Source organism: Cupressus sempervirens, chromosome 5, assembly GCF_028749045.1.
Source record: "Cupressus sempervirens isolate cs-2001-9-10 chromosome 5, ASM2874904v1, whole genome shotgun sequence".
Lineage (NCBI taxonomy): Eukaryota > Viridiplantae > Streptophyta > Pinopsida > Cupressales > Cupressaceae > Cupressus > Cupressus sempervirens.
This window is the reverse complement of record NC_143122.1, coordinates 327,048,613-327,064,886: the sequence shown is the minus strand read 5'-3', so window position 1 is coordinate 327,064,886 and position 16,274 is coordinate 327,048,613. Positions and strand designations below refer to the sequence as shown.

Genomic DNA, 16,274 nt, shown 5'->3' with positions numbered 1-16,274 from the left:
AATCCCTTGGATTGCTTATAGGCATTCAATAAACACCCTATTTCTTTTTGCACTTCACACTTCTTACAAAAATTCATACATCATATTACAAACAAGGAAAACATCTTTCCTTTATATCTTATCTTCTTAATAATTCCTTGAGTTAGCCTTGAGGCTTTCCCAATTAATTATATTAAGATAATTAATTAATTACAATTACAATAGCAATGTTCACTCATAGTCTATACAAAACTTGTTTGCACACTTGTTGACATCATCAACCGACTATCCTTTGTCACTACCTAATTGCGCATCTCTTCATTACATCTCAGATGTAAGATAGCCAACAAACATTAGGAACTACTTTCCCAATATTCTATCTTTGAACTACTCTTTGTAAATTAGGTACAACTTCTATACATCTTTGACTTAGACTCTGCACACTTGACCATGTCATTAGGCCCCTGTGCTGAAGATGTCCATAATTGCACATCACCAGCAATCAAACCATTGTCCATACCACCCAGATCTCTATCTACTACTCATCTAGTGTTTACATAAGCCATACTATGTTAACATCAATGAAAAACATTATCATGAATGCAACACGTCAATATTCTCTAATGCTTATGATACTCCCTCACTGTAGTATCATCAACATTCATGCTAACAATCTCTCGCTTTGGCATTGAGGACAGCATAGATGAAAAACATCTAAGTTCCAAGAACACCAAGTAATACTTTGCTGTTGCTTCTGTTCTCATCTACTCAAATAATCTCCATCAAGAAATTCTAAAATCCTCTGGATTTTGAGACCAACATCAACTATCCACATGTTAAAAGGAATCTCAAAAAAACAAGTGCACAACTAGTGTATACTCCTTCCTCTTAGATATCAATTGTTTACTTTACACTAAACAATTCACAATACATCAGATGCATATTCTAGCTTCCTTTCATGAATATTTCTAAATCTCTCTAAAGAGTTATCTCTCCCCCATACTTAGGAGATGTTTCTTTCATGCATACTCTCCCTCATCCCTTAGGAGATGTTTTTCATGCATACCCTCCCCATTGACATCAATGTCAAAGGCCTCAATCTCATTTTTACTACATACCTATTGATAAATACCAATTGTTAATATGTTGCTCCAAGTCTACAACCAGATCAAGTGTCCAAAGACACTATTCAATACCAAATACCAAGATTCCTCAGTGACTCAGATCATCAAAAATAGTCCCCCATCCAAGAAGCATCAACATTCAGTCCAAGATAATACTAGTGCCCTGTACCACTAGATTGATGCACTCTTTGCATCATCTACTTAGAAGTAGGCAGGGGCATAATCCCAAGCATATCTCTCAAGTACTCAAAAGTATCTTTAGGCAAAGGAGTCATAAACATATCTACAATCTAATCTTTAGTACTCACATACTCTAATCTGATCTCCTTTTATGTTTCTTTCTCTCTCAGCACATCATGCTTAATAGATATATGCTTAGTCTTAGAATGCAATATAAGATTCTTTGACATACTCACTTTACTTGTGTTATCATAGTAATTGATAACAAGTTCTTCAAACTCAATTCGATATCGTTCAGCATCTGCTTTATCCACATAACTTGATTGCAATTATTTGTTGCTACAACATACTTTGTCTCAACAATACTCTACAAAATACAATCTTTCTTCTTGACTAACCAAGAACCAATCTTCTTCCATGAAAAAATGCTCCACCATTGGTGCTCTTTCTATCATCCATACTGCCTACCTAACCTACATCAATTTATGCACATAGAGTGAGATCACTCGATTTTTCATACCAAATTCCATAGTTAGATATCCCCTTCAAATATCTAAATATTCCATTCACTGTTGCAAAATGATACTCCTTAGGATCAACTTGAAATCTAGCTACAATACCAACTGCATTTGCTATATCTGGCCTAGTGTGAGTGAAATACTACAAACCTCCAATCATGGATTTGTACTTCTTCTACTCTCCTACAGGTGTCTCATCTTTGCTGGATAACTTGTAACCAGTTATCATAGGTGTACCAATAGGTTTACAACTTTCTAAACCAAACCTTTTCAACAAGTCTTTCAGGTACTTAGCTTGTGATATGAAAATACCATCACTGTTCTGCATAATCTACAATCCTAGGAAAAACTTCATTTCTCCTATCATGCTCATTTCAAATTCATTTTTCATTTCTTCAAAAAAATTATCACTTGCTTCGTCATTACCTTTAGCAAATCCAAGCTTTGCCAAATAACTGTACAACCTTACATACTAGGTTCTAGGTGCTTGCTTTAGACCATATAAAGCTTTATTTAATTTGCACAACATTTACTTTGTCTTCTAATAAAGGAAAACCTTTAGGCTACTCAATATATACCTCTTTTTCAACTTCTTCATTCAAAAAGGCTGATTTTAACATCCATCTGATTTGAACTTCTTATTTGCTGCATAAGCCAGGAACATCCTTACTGCCTCCATTATGGTTATACGTGCACACGTCTCCTCATAATCTATGCATCTTGTTGTGAATATCCCTTGCATACAAGTCTAACCTGGTTCCTCATAACTTCGCCTTGCTCATTCATCTTGTTTCTTAATACCCATTTGGTTTCTATCACATTCTTGTCTTTAGGTCTAGGAACCAACTCCCATGTATCATTCTTTACAATCTAATCTAATTCTTCCTTCATTGCTTGAATCTAGTGATCATCTTTATGTGTTTGATCTGCACTTTTAGGCTCAACTTGAGATATCAAACATATCTCTTCATTTACTCCATTCCTTGTCATCACACCTATGTCTTTGCTTCCAATTATCTGCTCAGGAGGGTGATTCTTTAATTAAGTTCCTGTTAGAGGTAGGAGTTGACAACTCAAATCTTATCTCTTCTCTATGTTTAGATCTTTGCTTAACAGTTAGCACATTATTCTACAAATAATTGTTAGTATCAAAGAAAACTTCAACATTCTATCCAACAATTCTAGAATTATCTTCTTCTTCATCTAAATTATATTCTACCATCTTTTCCTTAGTTCCAAAATTTTCATCAATCCTTACATTTGCACATTAAATTATTGTCTTAGTTCTGTATGCCTTGCTTTTCAATGAATAACCAAGAAAGATACCTTCATCACTTCTTGGATCAAACTTACCAATGTCATCATCTCTCTTAATGTAACATTTACCCCCAAATATTTTGAAATACTTTACTGATAGAGAATGACCAAACCATAGCTCATAAGGCGTCTTGCTCATACCTTTTCTGATTTGTACTCTGTTAAGAGTATATACTATTGTATTGACTGCTTCTCTCAAAATGTCTTAGAAATATCATTCTCAAACAGCTTTTGCTACTGAGTTATTCCTTCTTTCAACAATCCTATTTTGTTGAGGTGTTCTAGGTGCAGATAGCTACCTTTTGATTCCATTTTCTTCACAAAATATGTTAAAATCTCTAGAGGTGAATTCTCCTCCTCTATCAGATCTCAAACCTTTATCTTAACACTAGATTCATTCTCAACTCTATTCTTGAATATCTTAAACTTCTCAAAAACTTTAGATTTCTCTTTAAGAAATGCTACCCACATCGTTCTAGTGAAATTATCAACAAAAGTTATAAAATACCTTTCACCATAGAATCCTCTTATTCTTCAGGGACCACTCAGATTTATGTGAAAGATCTCCAACTTCTCTATGGTAGTGAACTTCTTGCTAGAAAATGATATTTTCTTCTACTTAGCCAAAATACATTCCTTACAAAATTAGTAGGCTTAATAATCTTAGGCAAGTCTCTGACTGCAAAAGTGCTACCAACCTTCACAATATTATCAAAGTTTATGTGACAGAATCTTCTATGCCACAACCAACTATTATCCACTTTAGCTAGCAAACATGTCATTTCAATAGGATCCACCTGAAATACATTACGTCTGGATATAGTGCCAATTCGAATCATCTTACCATCTCTATCTTTGGTATGCAGGTCTTCTTAGTGAACTACAATTGATAACCCTTGTCCACAATTGTCCAACACTCAACAAGTTTTTTTTTTTTTAAAGAGGGGTAAACACTTTGACCTGGAGCAATGAACCAGTGAGGCCACAAATGGGGGACCTCATCTCCATTAGATTTGAACCTTGATGGCAAGGATAACAACTCAACAACTTAACCATCACAATATGCCACTATTGGCCAACACTCAAAAAGTTATTCTTCAATCCATCAACAAGATTAGTTTTACCATCAAGAGTAATGGATCCAATTCCAGTTATATGATAGGCTATATTGTTTCCACCTCTAACAATACCTCAATCATGATTCTTAAACTTAACAAACTTATTCATATCACTAGTCATGTGATATGAATAACCACTGTCTATTATGCAATCAAATTTCTTTTCCACTTGGGAAACTAGAGCTCTTTCTTCTCCAATTTCTCTATCAAGATCATCTTCCTTGATAGCCACAAATCCCAATTCAACATCACTTTCACTTTGACCTTTTTTTTATCAGATTCTTCATTTGCATTTGCATACAAATAGTTTCTATCTCTATCTCTTTTAGGATTAAGCTTTCCTTATACTTTTTCTCCCTTTTAGGGTATTTAGATGCATAATGACCAAATTCATTACAAGTCCAACATTTAAAGATTTTCTTACCATCTTTTTCTCTTCTCACCAAAAGGGGTATTCCTTCTTTAATCTTATTGTCTCCATCAGATTTGTTGCTACCAAAAAAACTCCATGTGTGCTTGCACTCCTTGTCAAATTAAGGTGAATGTGCAAGGCATTGAAAGCTATTTTGACTCTTGCTAGATCTTCGGATTGTCTTAAATCTGTTTCTGCTGATTCTAATCTTCTAATCAACATTTCCTTTGTGAAATCCTTAGTGAAGGGCATTACTAGCTGAATCATTTGAGCTACTGGCTTGAATGGTGGTCTCAAATTTTTCAAGATCTTCCTTGGTTCCACTATGAGACCAAATTCTTGCAACAATTTCTAATATTCTGCCAATATAACTTCTTACAAATTCATCTTCCATCATTCTAGCATTCTGAAATGCACATATGAATTATGTAATCTCATTCTCTTTGCATGATCATCACCTTCAAAAGTAGATTCTAATGCTTTTCAAATATCATAAGATGTTACAAGTGACTTTACCTAATTGTATTCATTCTTTGGAAGAGCTATTAGTAGAGCTTCTCTTTCTCTCATTTTACACATGAATATATCTCTTTCTTCTTCACTACATCCTTCAAGCTTTTCTTCTTCAACAATTGTCTTCTTACCCTTTGTCAAGATCCAATATCTTGGACCCATGCATAATAGATGAGTCTTCATCTTCTCTTTCCAACTGTCGTAGTTGGCCCCATCAAATCTAGGACTATCCTTTCTGAAAAGATTTTCCATTTATCTCCCAAAGCTATTAAACTTATCCTTCAAGGACCCAAAGCTCTAATACCAATTGTTAGAATATATGTTCCACTGATATACCTGAGAAGGAGGGTGGGGGTGTGAAACAATTATTCAGCTATTATCAAAGTTCTCAACTTTAAACAAACTTAACCATATGAGTAATATAAACTGAAACCATGACAACATACTCATACACAATAATACCATACATGTTAATGAGGGAAACCCTTGATCAGAGGGAAAACATTGATGGGGATGGTACTGATGAAGAGAATCTTGAAAATAAACCAATCAGTGGGATACATGTTATCCCTTCAAAATATATGAAATAATCTCATTATATAGGGGCATCTTATGAGGCAAAACACAACATGTTTTAATACAAAAACATCAACCTTTCTCCATTTGCACATCTTGATTTCTATATTTGATTCCATTACTCATAACTTTTGTTTTGAATGTCTTCTTGCAAAACCATTTGATGAAATTGTTCCACATTAGGAACACTAAAACACATCCAAAGGGAAGCCGAAAATAATAAATCCATTACAATTTATGGTCTCTTCACTTAGACCCATTTTCTCTATCATAAATCAGAAGTAAAACCAGTAATGTTGCCTAGGGAATCCAATAACTTCCTCAAAATGACTCCAAATGAAACCAAACCAATTTAAAATGACAAGTTCTTAAGAAACCAATTGTTTCAAAATGACCTCTTCTTCTTCTCATTCATTCATCTACATTTGAAATGACCAATACAATGCTTTTATAGTGGTTGTGGTGGTTTAAAACTTCTCAACCACCTTTTAAACCAACCCATTACATTTTTTTAACCCTTTTGTATTTTTGACAACATTTTATGCACTTTTGCATTACAAATTTCATATAAACCCAACCTAGACCAAAATTATGACTCAAATGACTTTAGATGGATACCAACAGATCCATTCACCTATTAAATACACATTTTGACATTATTGATCATATTAAGACCTTTTATAATTTTGGCAACTTATTACAGATGGATTCTTTAGCCTTTACTTCTTGACTCAAAAGACTCAAATATATCATAAATGAAACACATTAATTCAACATATAACTTAAGGACTCTAAACCTCCTTATTCTCTTGAAATTTAGGTGCCTTTGCACCATACTCCAACCTTGAAAAGTTTCCAAGTCCCTTGGAAACATGGAATCAATAACTTGCAAGAAAAAAGATTAGATTGAAAATCCTTGCCTTTGCCTTCATATTCCTTTACTTCTTCATGCCTTTATCATCATCATATTTTCCTTTAAGGACACAAGACTGCCCTCAAAATCACCTTCTCAAATACTCTGATCAGTGGAGTATTAATGGCTGCAACTTCCACAGTGCCTTATTAGTCAGAGATCCACCTTTACCATGCTGCTTCGAACTCACCAAAAACAACTCTTCATGTGCCTCACCTAGGAGTCCTCCTCTTTGCCTCTCTCCCTAGTTTCTTGGCATTCATTGGACCTTCCCATGGCCCTTGATAGAACTTCCATATATGTCAACTCAACAACACAACATTCTCGTTTTGCAGCAAGATAGATGAGCGCCTGCAACCAGAAACTCATCAACAAATCAAAACCAAATCTTCAAGGTCCTAGTGTGGATTGCCTCCTTCATCACTTTACCCATACACTCAAGATCTTCAAACTCTGATACCAATTTGATGTAGAGAGAATCCTACAAGATGATGTACTAATATAAATATTCATTGTTAGAGGATGAACCTTGTTAGGAGTCTATGAATACATTTAGTATATATGAGTCCCTGTTAGGAGACTTTGAATCCTTGTTAGGAGATTCCAAACCTATTAGAAGTTGTGGAAGACAGCTAGACCCACTACCCAAACAACTTCAAGGACAAGTCCAATAAACCCACTGTCCAAATGATCTTTGTATTATTCCTTGCATACTAATAGAATGGTACTATACTATTCCTTCCTCTTTCTCTATCTTGCCAACTAGACTTCTACTCTTTCTAATTTTGTAACTAGATCACAAAACTCACATCCAATAATCCCTTGGACCACTTATACGCATTCAGTTGCACTCTAATTCTTTTCGTACTTCACACTTCTTACAACACTTCATACATTATATTAAAAACAAGGAAAACATCTTTTTTTTATACCACATCTTCATAATAATTCCTTGAGTCAGCCTTGAGGCTTTCCCAATTAATTATAATAAGATAATTGATTAATTACAATTAAAATAGCACTGTCAGCTCACAGTCTATACAAAACTTCACACGTGTGATACTAGGCTTTGCACACTCGCTGACATCATCAACTGATTGTCCTCTGTCACTGCTTGACTGCACATCTCTTCATTACATCTCAGATGTAAGATAGCCATCAAACACCAGGAATTGCTTTTCCAATACTATATCTCTGAACTGCTCTCTGTAAATCAGGTACAACTTTCGTACGTCTTCTTCTTAGACTCTGCTCACTTGACCATGCCATCAAGACACTGTGTCGAACATGTCCATAACTACACATCACCAAACAATCAAACCATTATCTATACTATCAAGATCTATGTCTGCTACTTATCTAGTCTTTATAGAAATCGTGCTATGTTGACATCAATGAAAAACACAGTCGTGAATGTGATATGTCAATACTCTCCAATGCTTAAGATACTCTTTCAATGTAGTATCATCAACATTCATGCTAACAGATCCTCAGTGTCCTTTTGGTGGGCATCCTAAGTCATTTTTGCATTTTTTTTGGTGTTGTAGGGTGCTTAAAATTATTGGCAATGGATAGATGATTTTTCCAAGCCCTTAAGGCCATAACCCTTTTCTTGGCACATGATTGTGTTGGGTGATTCCCCCAAGATTCTTAGAAAATTTTCCCGAATCTGGGATACTTTCAGGATGTAGATTTTGTTTACTTTATGGAAGGATAGGAATGTTGTTCTTTTCACTCACAACTTTCTTGATATCAATGTTGCTATGTATACTAAAGCATGTATTTGTAATAATGTCATGTCACAGATTCAGGTCCAAGCAAACAAGGTGGTGCTGGAGGTGGCCCACTTTCAGGAGTTGCTCAATCATTGGGGTGACATGCCTTGTACGGTCGATAGAGTTCCTCTTGACTCTTTGGTTGACCACACTCTGCCTCGAGGCCGCTGTCGGGGTTGCAGTTCTTCTGCTTGCTGCTCGCACACGCCACGCTTGCAAACTCCCCGCCACCACTCTCCTAGTGGTGGCAATGCTGGTTGGAGGCGTCTCTCGGCTTTTTTGCCTCGTCGCGGCTCTGGTTGGTCCCCAGTTCTTGTGGTTCCCCCTCTCATTCCTTCTCCTAGGTCTGGTGGCTCCAAATGGTCTTTCCCCCGCTTGGATCTCGCTATTTCTCCACCGCAGGCAGAGGAGAAAAATAAGGAAAAAGACGCTGCTGATGATGTTGTTGATGGCTAGACTATTCCTAGTCCTCCTGCCAATCCTACGGATTCTTGGGGTTATAATGATCGTGATGATCCACCTCCCTCGACTAGCACAACTCTAGCAAGCTGAAGAAACTGCTTTCGACTTTAGTTGTGTGAACTCTTGTGGGATAATCTTGTATCCCCCCACTCTTTTATGTGAATTTGTAACTAATATATTAATTTATTAATAAAAAGAGACTGTACATATTATTAAAAAAAAAAAAAAAAAAAATTAGTACTTGAATCCTCTCCCCCTATTCGTGTAAAAGATCCATTTGTAAAGGAGCTTAAATTCAAACCGTAGACTGGAGTAGAAGGGCGCGTATGCGCAGCCTGAGATAGTCTCATCGAGGGGGCTAAGCGGAGGAAATTCAACGGAAAATTGATAGCCTCATCGAGGAGGGGGTTGAAGCCGATGAATTCAACCAGAATGCGCCTGAGATAGTCTCATCGAGGGGGTTAAGCGTAGGAAATTCAACGGAAAATTGATAGCCTCATCGAGGAGGGGGTTGAAGCCGATGAATTCAACCAAAAAACATACTTTCTTCTTCCTGAATGGTGTTCACCCAATATATAAAATAAGTTGAGGGGGTTGAAGACGATGAATTCAACCAAAAAACATACTTTCTTCTTCCTGAATGGTGTTCACCCAATATATAAAATAAGTTTTTAGATAAACCAACCCTGTCCAGGATTCAGTTGGCTGGGTTTCCTGGTTAACAGAAATAAATAAATGGCTACAGGTCCACGGCTGAAGACAAAAGCTCTGAATGTTTTACTGTAAGTGTAGGAAGCGTAAATTGAATAGCAATGCATACTTCCGACATCTCCATACTATCATACAATGCCAATGCGATCCATTGGCTATCTCAATCTCACAGCATTACGTAGAGATGGTTTCTTGAAGGAAACACTACGCATTCTGCTCACTACACACAACCCCGCTGTAGATTATTCTACATATCTTCAAGTTATTCGCAGATGTGTTGCCAATCATACGCTCTCGCATTCTAAACAAATCCATTCTTTCATCCTTCACAGAGGGTTTGCATTTGCTACATGCACATTTTTCCAAAATAAGCTTATCAAGATGTATGATAAATGCGGAAGTTTGATTGCTACGTGCGAAGTATTTGACAGAATGACTGAACGAGATGTCTTTTCATGGAATGCGATCATCGAAGCTTACCGGAGATATGGGAATTTTCAGGAAGCGTTGAGACTGTTTCACCAAATTCAATCAACAGGTATACAACCTAATCAGTTTACCTTTGCTAGCATACTTCCCGCTTGCGCCGAAATGAAGGCTTTGGAGCAGGGTGTGGGTATCCATCAAAGCATAATAGAAAGGGGTTTCTGTTCGGATGTTGTAGTTACAAGTGCTTTGATACACATGTACGCAAAATGTGGAATCACACACAAGGCACGTGAGTTGTTCGACAAAATGCCTCAAAAAAATGTGGTTTCGTGGACTACCATGATTACAGGATATGCACAAAATGGTGTTCTTGATGAGGCATTAAGGTTATTTGAAGAAATGCCTCAGAGAAATGTGATCTCGTGGAATGCCATGATTTCAGGCTATGCCCAAAATGGGTTTGCTGATAAGGCTTTGGAAATATTTAAGCAAATGCAATTAGCAGATGTTAAGCCAGTCTCCACAACCTTTCTCGGCATTCTCTCAGCCTGTGCCAAAATGGGATATTTAGAACAAGGAATGAACATCCACCAAAGCGTTATCCAATTGGGATTTTTGAAAGATTCTGTAGTTGCAAATGCCCTGCTAGATATGTATACAAAGTGTGGAAGCATAGACAAAGCACGGGGACTTTTTGACAAAATGGCGAAGAAAAATGTGGTTTCATGGACTGCAATGATTGCAGGATATGCACAAAATGGTGTTCTTGATAAGGCATTGAGTTTTTTCGAAGAAATGCCTGACAGAAATGTGGTCTCATGGAATGCAATGATTTCGGGATATGCACAGAATGGATTTTTTGAAAACGCCTTGGGAACATTTAAGCAAATGCAATTGGTAGGTGTAAAGCCAAACTTCACAACCTTTGTGAGTATCCTTCCAGCCTGTGCCAAATTAGGAGCTTTGGAACAGGGCATGGATCTCCATCAAAGCATGAGTGAATGCAGAAGCCTGTTAAATGTTAAAGTTGCAAGTGCCTTATTAGATATGTACGCTAAATGTGGAAGCATAGACAAGGCACGTGAATTGTTTGACAAAATGCCTCAACGAAATGTCATCTCATGGAATGCCATGATTGCAGGATATGCACAAAATGGCTTTTGCAAAGATGCTCTTGACTTGTTTGAATTAATGAAGCACTCTGAAACATATCCTGATCATGTGAGTTTCGCTTGTGTTTTATTAGCATGCAGTCATGTTGGTTTAGTGGACGAGGGTTGTAAATACTTCAATGCAATGATTGACTCTTACTGCATTATGCCTAGGATTGATCATTATGTGTGCATGGCTGACCTTCTTGGTCGTTCTGGTCATCTTGAAGAAGCTCTAAACTTTATCATCAAAATGCCAATCAAACCTGTGATTGGTGTATGGACATGTTTGCTTGGTGTCTGTAGACCACATAAGAATATAAGATTAGGAGTATTTATAGCAACTCTAATTTTTGAGCTGGATCCTACATATGTTGCGACTTATGTTCTTCTATCAAACATCTATGCTGAAGTGGGCAGGTGGGGTGAGGCTCAAATGTTGAGGGGATTGATGAAAGATAGAGGAATTAAAAAGATACCTGGATGTAGTTGGATTGAAGACCACAGAATGGTACATGCTTTCTGTGTAGGAGACAGATCACATCCACAGACAAAGGAGATCTATGCAAAACTGGCAGAATTGTCTTGGGAGATGAAGGCAGCAGGGTATTTTCCAGATTCAAAACATGCATTGAATAATGTTGAAGAGGAGGAAAAAGAATTATTCCTTTGCCACCATAGCGAGAAGCTGGCAATAGCTTTTGGATTGTTAAACACACCCCCTGGAACAACTATTAGAGTTGTCAAGAACCTCCGAGTATGTGTTGACTGTCACACTGCAACGAAGTTTATCTCCAAGATTGTTGGAAGACAAATTGTTGTGAGAGATTCCAACCGGTTCCATCATTTCAGACAAGGACAATGTTCTTGCAAGGATTATTGGTGACATGAAATTAAGCAACTTGTAAGCATACGCGTGCACCATAACAAGGTAATCCCATAACAAACATCAGATTTCAGTCTGAGCTCGTCAGTTTTGGAAAACGAAATGTATCAAGTTTATCATTTTGGATCATATATATCCATCTAATGCTGAGGACTTGAGTGGATATTCACCATTTTCTGACGTCTCCCCATTCATATGAGAAGCCAATTTTAATGACGAATCATAAAATATGATCCAAAACATCAAATACAAAATTTGTCAATAAGCTTTACAACTCAAAGGTATTCAAAGCTGCAGCGATTAAGAAGGGGCAAGAATTGCTTTCCAGCGTTGGAAGATGCTTTTAATTTTTTTTGGAGACCTAAACGTTGCTTTTAATTGTTATTGCTTGGAAACTCCATTAGAGGAATGTGGACAATGCCCAATTCCTAATAACTATATTTCTGACATAGTTATCTCCTTCTTTCTTTGCATACCCCGATTTGATTGGCATCGCTGGCTCTATTATCCCTTGTCTTCTGATAACTACGCTTCTAATGTATACTGTTTGGGAATTTGTTAAAATCCTATCATGATACCATGTAGGTGTCATGATATTGATATTGCTTCCTGGAAACATGCATTGTTTAGAATTAAAAGTTGGAAGTGAAGGTGAGAATGGGAAAAGGCAAAATGATATGGAATGTGCTTGGCCAACAAAGAATGTGAGAGATCAATGCTGGATATTATGGGGAGTTCATTTCTTGATAGTTCTTCTCTTCATTGTGGCCGTCATTTCATCAGATTAACTGTCTTTATCTTGAGCCTTTGCCAAATCTGCCATTTGATATGAATTACATATGGCAGATTATGTATACAACTTTGTACTTTTATCTCATTAATAGACACAGATTTCTGAAGTGTTTCACATCCCTTTGCATTATGTACAGCTAATATGTTTGTAAACTCACTCTCCTTTTTCCCTTCAATTTTCTTTTAGATTAGCAATAAATATAAGGTTAAACTGTTTGTAAATTCACTCTGCAAAGTAGAATCAAGATCCTCAAAAGACTCTAGAGTATAAAATATATTATTTTAACTCTTCTCAGAGAAATCATATTTGTAACACATATCAGTTGTATTAGTCCTGCTATTTCAAGACCGTGGAGAATAGACTTATTCAAGTCAAGCTTTAATTCAGCCTGAACTAGGGCTTTCTCTTTCAGTTTGAACTAGGGTGTTAAATCACTAAGTTTAATTGCTGTTTCAATGTGATACGATATGATTTTTTACATTCTTAGATCTAATATATTCATTCAATCAAATAATAACAATTTTAAAATCACAGTCTACTAATGAAAATATTGAGTATCAAATTAGAAAAAAATATCACAACAATTAGAAAATGCTTAGCTACCGAATCTTCTCCATCCCTGTTTATTGAATATACGTTGTTACATCTGAAGAACTGCACATCACACATGAATTACAATTTCATTGAACATTAAAAATCACATTTTGTTGTCATCAAAAGTATTAAGTATAGTGATCTTAACATAGACAACTGATATTCTTTAACATATCAAACAAATAGACCCTTGATACATTGATCACGAAGCTCTTTACCCTTTTCCCATCAGCTTCTACTACTCTTCTAATATTAGCGAGAGCTATTAAATATGAAGACAAGGCCCTTGCTATATGGTTCGCTAGCTATTCACAAACTGTTGCATAGTGTTTGTAGGAGCCATTAAGTATGGAGAAAGGACCCTTGCTTTGTGGTATGGTAACAATTTTCAAATCATTAATTAATAGAAAAAGGACCTTGCTATAACCATTCTAACAAATTACAAATGGCTACCAAACTACAAAGCAAGGTTCCTTTCTCCACACTTATGGCCCCTTACAATTTGAAAATAGCTACTAAACCACAAGCAAGGGTTCTCTCTCCATACCCAGTGGCTCCTGCAAACATTAGAAGAATAATAGAAGCCAAGAGTGGTCTTTTGATGCTGATGAATACACCGCCACTGAAACCTTGATAAACCATGTTTATTCAATGTCTTAACCATTCCTCATTATTATTCCCCTTTGAATGGGCAATTGAGTCCTCCCAAATGCAGCACAAACAGAGGAGCTCATATTCCTTAGAAATGCTATTTCCCCACACTATTGAAGGCAAAATACACATTCTTACTTTCAGAGTAACCTGCACATTTATAGATCGGAGTCTCGCAACCTTCATAGCAAGGGTAAGAATCTGCTTTTGATTTTAATTTTTATAAAAAGAAGTGAATACATTCCCACAGTAGGAAAAGACAAAAGGGAAGGGAAGGAATAATTACATAGCCCAGCAACGCACCAACTTTGACTGTCACTTTAAGTGGAGATTTGATTGATTTAGATTTGTGTTTGTTTTTTATACAAAAGAAGATGAACATACCACTCAAGCACAAAACAAAAAAGTGGAAGATTCTTCATGCATAACTTTAAAACATTAAATAGAAATGTTGAACGCTTTGTCATGAAGATAATTTTGTGAATATTATTAGGCTCAACCTCGTTAATATTTCAATGAAATAAATAATTATTAAGGGAAGCATAACGATATTCATATATGTAACTTTGTATACTTGTGAAATTTAAATTATATGTTGGATTTTGACAATTTTTTAATTTGTTTTTGTGTGCAAAGTGACATTTTGAATAAATATTTCTTGGCTTTTGGGTATTAACAAAACTGCCTATAGAGATCATCTAGCATCAAGGGGTCAAAAGTGGCCATTTCAATGTGCCACTCAAAATATGAACTATTTATTCACCATATAACAAAAATATTAAAACATTCAATTAAAATAAAAAATATAAAAAATATTTAACTATAAAGCGATTTGACTATAGGCCCGCTATTGCTAACAACTTTAGCTTTAGGTTGGAGCTTTCATAAAATCATTCAACATCCCATTGAAGTCATTGGACACCCCATTCATAACACCTCAACACCCGTCTCCACTTAGAGAATGACACATTGCTAATGTTTAATGAATGCATCTTCTTCAAGTAGGGCCTTCACTTGACCTTAACCTTCTTGTTTTACTATAAACAATGCTTCTACTCATTCCTTGTTGTCTGGTCAAATTTCACCTTTTAATTTTGTTGTAAACATTGCTCCTACTCAATCCTAGTTGAAGTCTAATGTCTCTTTTCATCATTTTACTATATGCGTTGAGGGTTTCATTCAAACTTTTTTAGCCATATACTATGCGGTCATTACATGTGATGTGAAATAAAGAGAATATTGTGTTGTTCTATTACCATTTTCCAAATTTTTACTCATGAAATCTAATGGATTTGCATTATTATTCATTATCTCTAGTCTTTTTTTCCCCTAAAATATAAAGGTAATGCATTATTATTCACTTTATTTGGGTTTTGATGCAATCGCCCCGTTAGAGAACCCATGAGAATAAAGCCTAACTAAACCTAAAGATAATGCAATTCTTTTTGAATTTAGAAAGTGTTTCATTAACAATAGAACATATAAAAACAATTTAATCTTATGTTTGACATCAACATCTTTAACACATTTCAATCATTTAGTATGTAGCTCTAAGCTTAATATACATTCTTTAGGCCCCCCATGATGTTGTTACTTAAATGACATTAATTGCTTTAGTAAGTTAACTAATAACATACTCATAAATGTTATAAATATGTGTAAAATAAATCTCAATTTAAATGTTCCTATAACTTTTATAACATAATAAAAGGTACAATTAGCATAAAGTAAATGAAATAAACGTTATTTTCATCTAACACAACAACATATTCTAAAAGGAACTAACTAATACATTAATGTCATCCATACATTTGCATATCATCTATACATATTTATAGGGATCACAATCATGAATCATAATCAGACATTACAAAAATGATTGCATATTTTCCTCTAGGAATATCTGAATACATCGTATAATACAATATATAATTACAACTCATGGTACAACATATAGAAGTGTCTTCAAGTAGATGACGTGGCAACAACCAAGAACTATCCAAATGTAGGAAAATGGACATTAGACATTGATGGTAGAAGAATCACTACTGCCTAACCATGTAGAACCCGAAGACCCACTCCACTATGGTAAAGCGATAGACACTAAACCTTGTACATACAACATATAAATGCAGGGGAAGGATATCATACAAATCATTGGATGCATAAAGG

The 16,274-nt window shown here is 35.7% G+C and overlaps 1 pseudogene across 1 annotated transcript; it reads left to right on the top strand.

Moving 5' to 3' along the window:
* Positions 1-9,202: 9,202 nt before the first annotated feature.
* On the top strand, positions 9,203-12,973 carry LOC149555997 (pentatricopeptide repeat-containing protein At2g22070 pseudogene; annotated as a pseudogene). Its single transcript, XR_016364606.1, has one exon. The product of XR_016364606.1 is annotated as a pentatricopeptide repeat-containing protein At2g22070 pseudogene (transcript).
* The last annotated feature ends 3,301 nt before the right edge of the window (positions 12,974-16,274 follow it).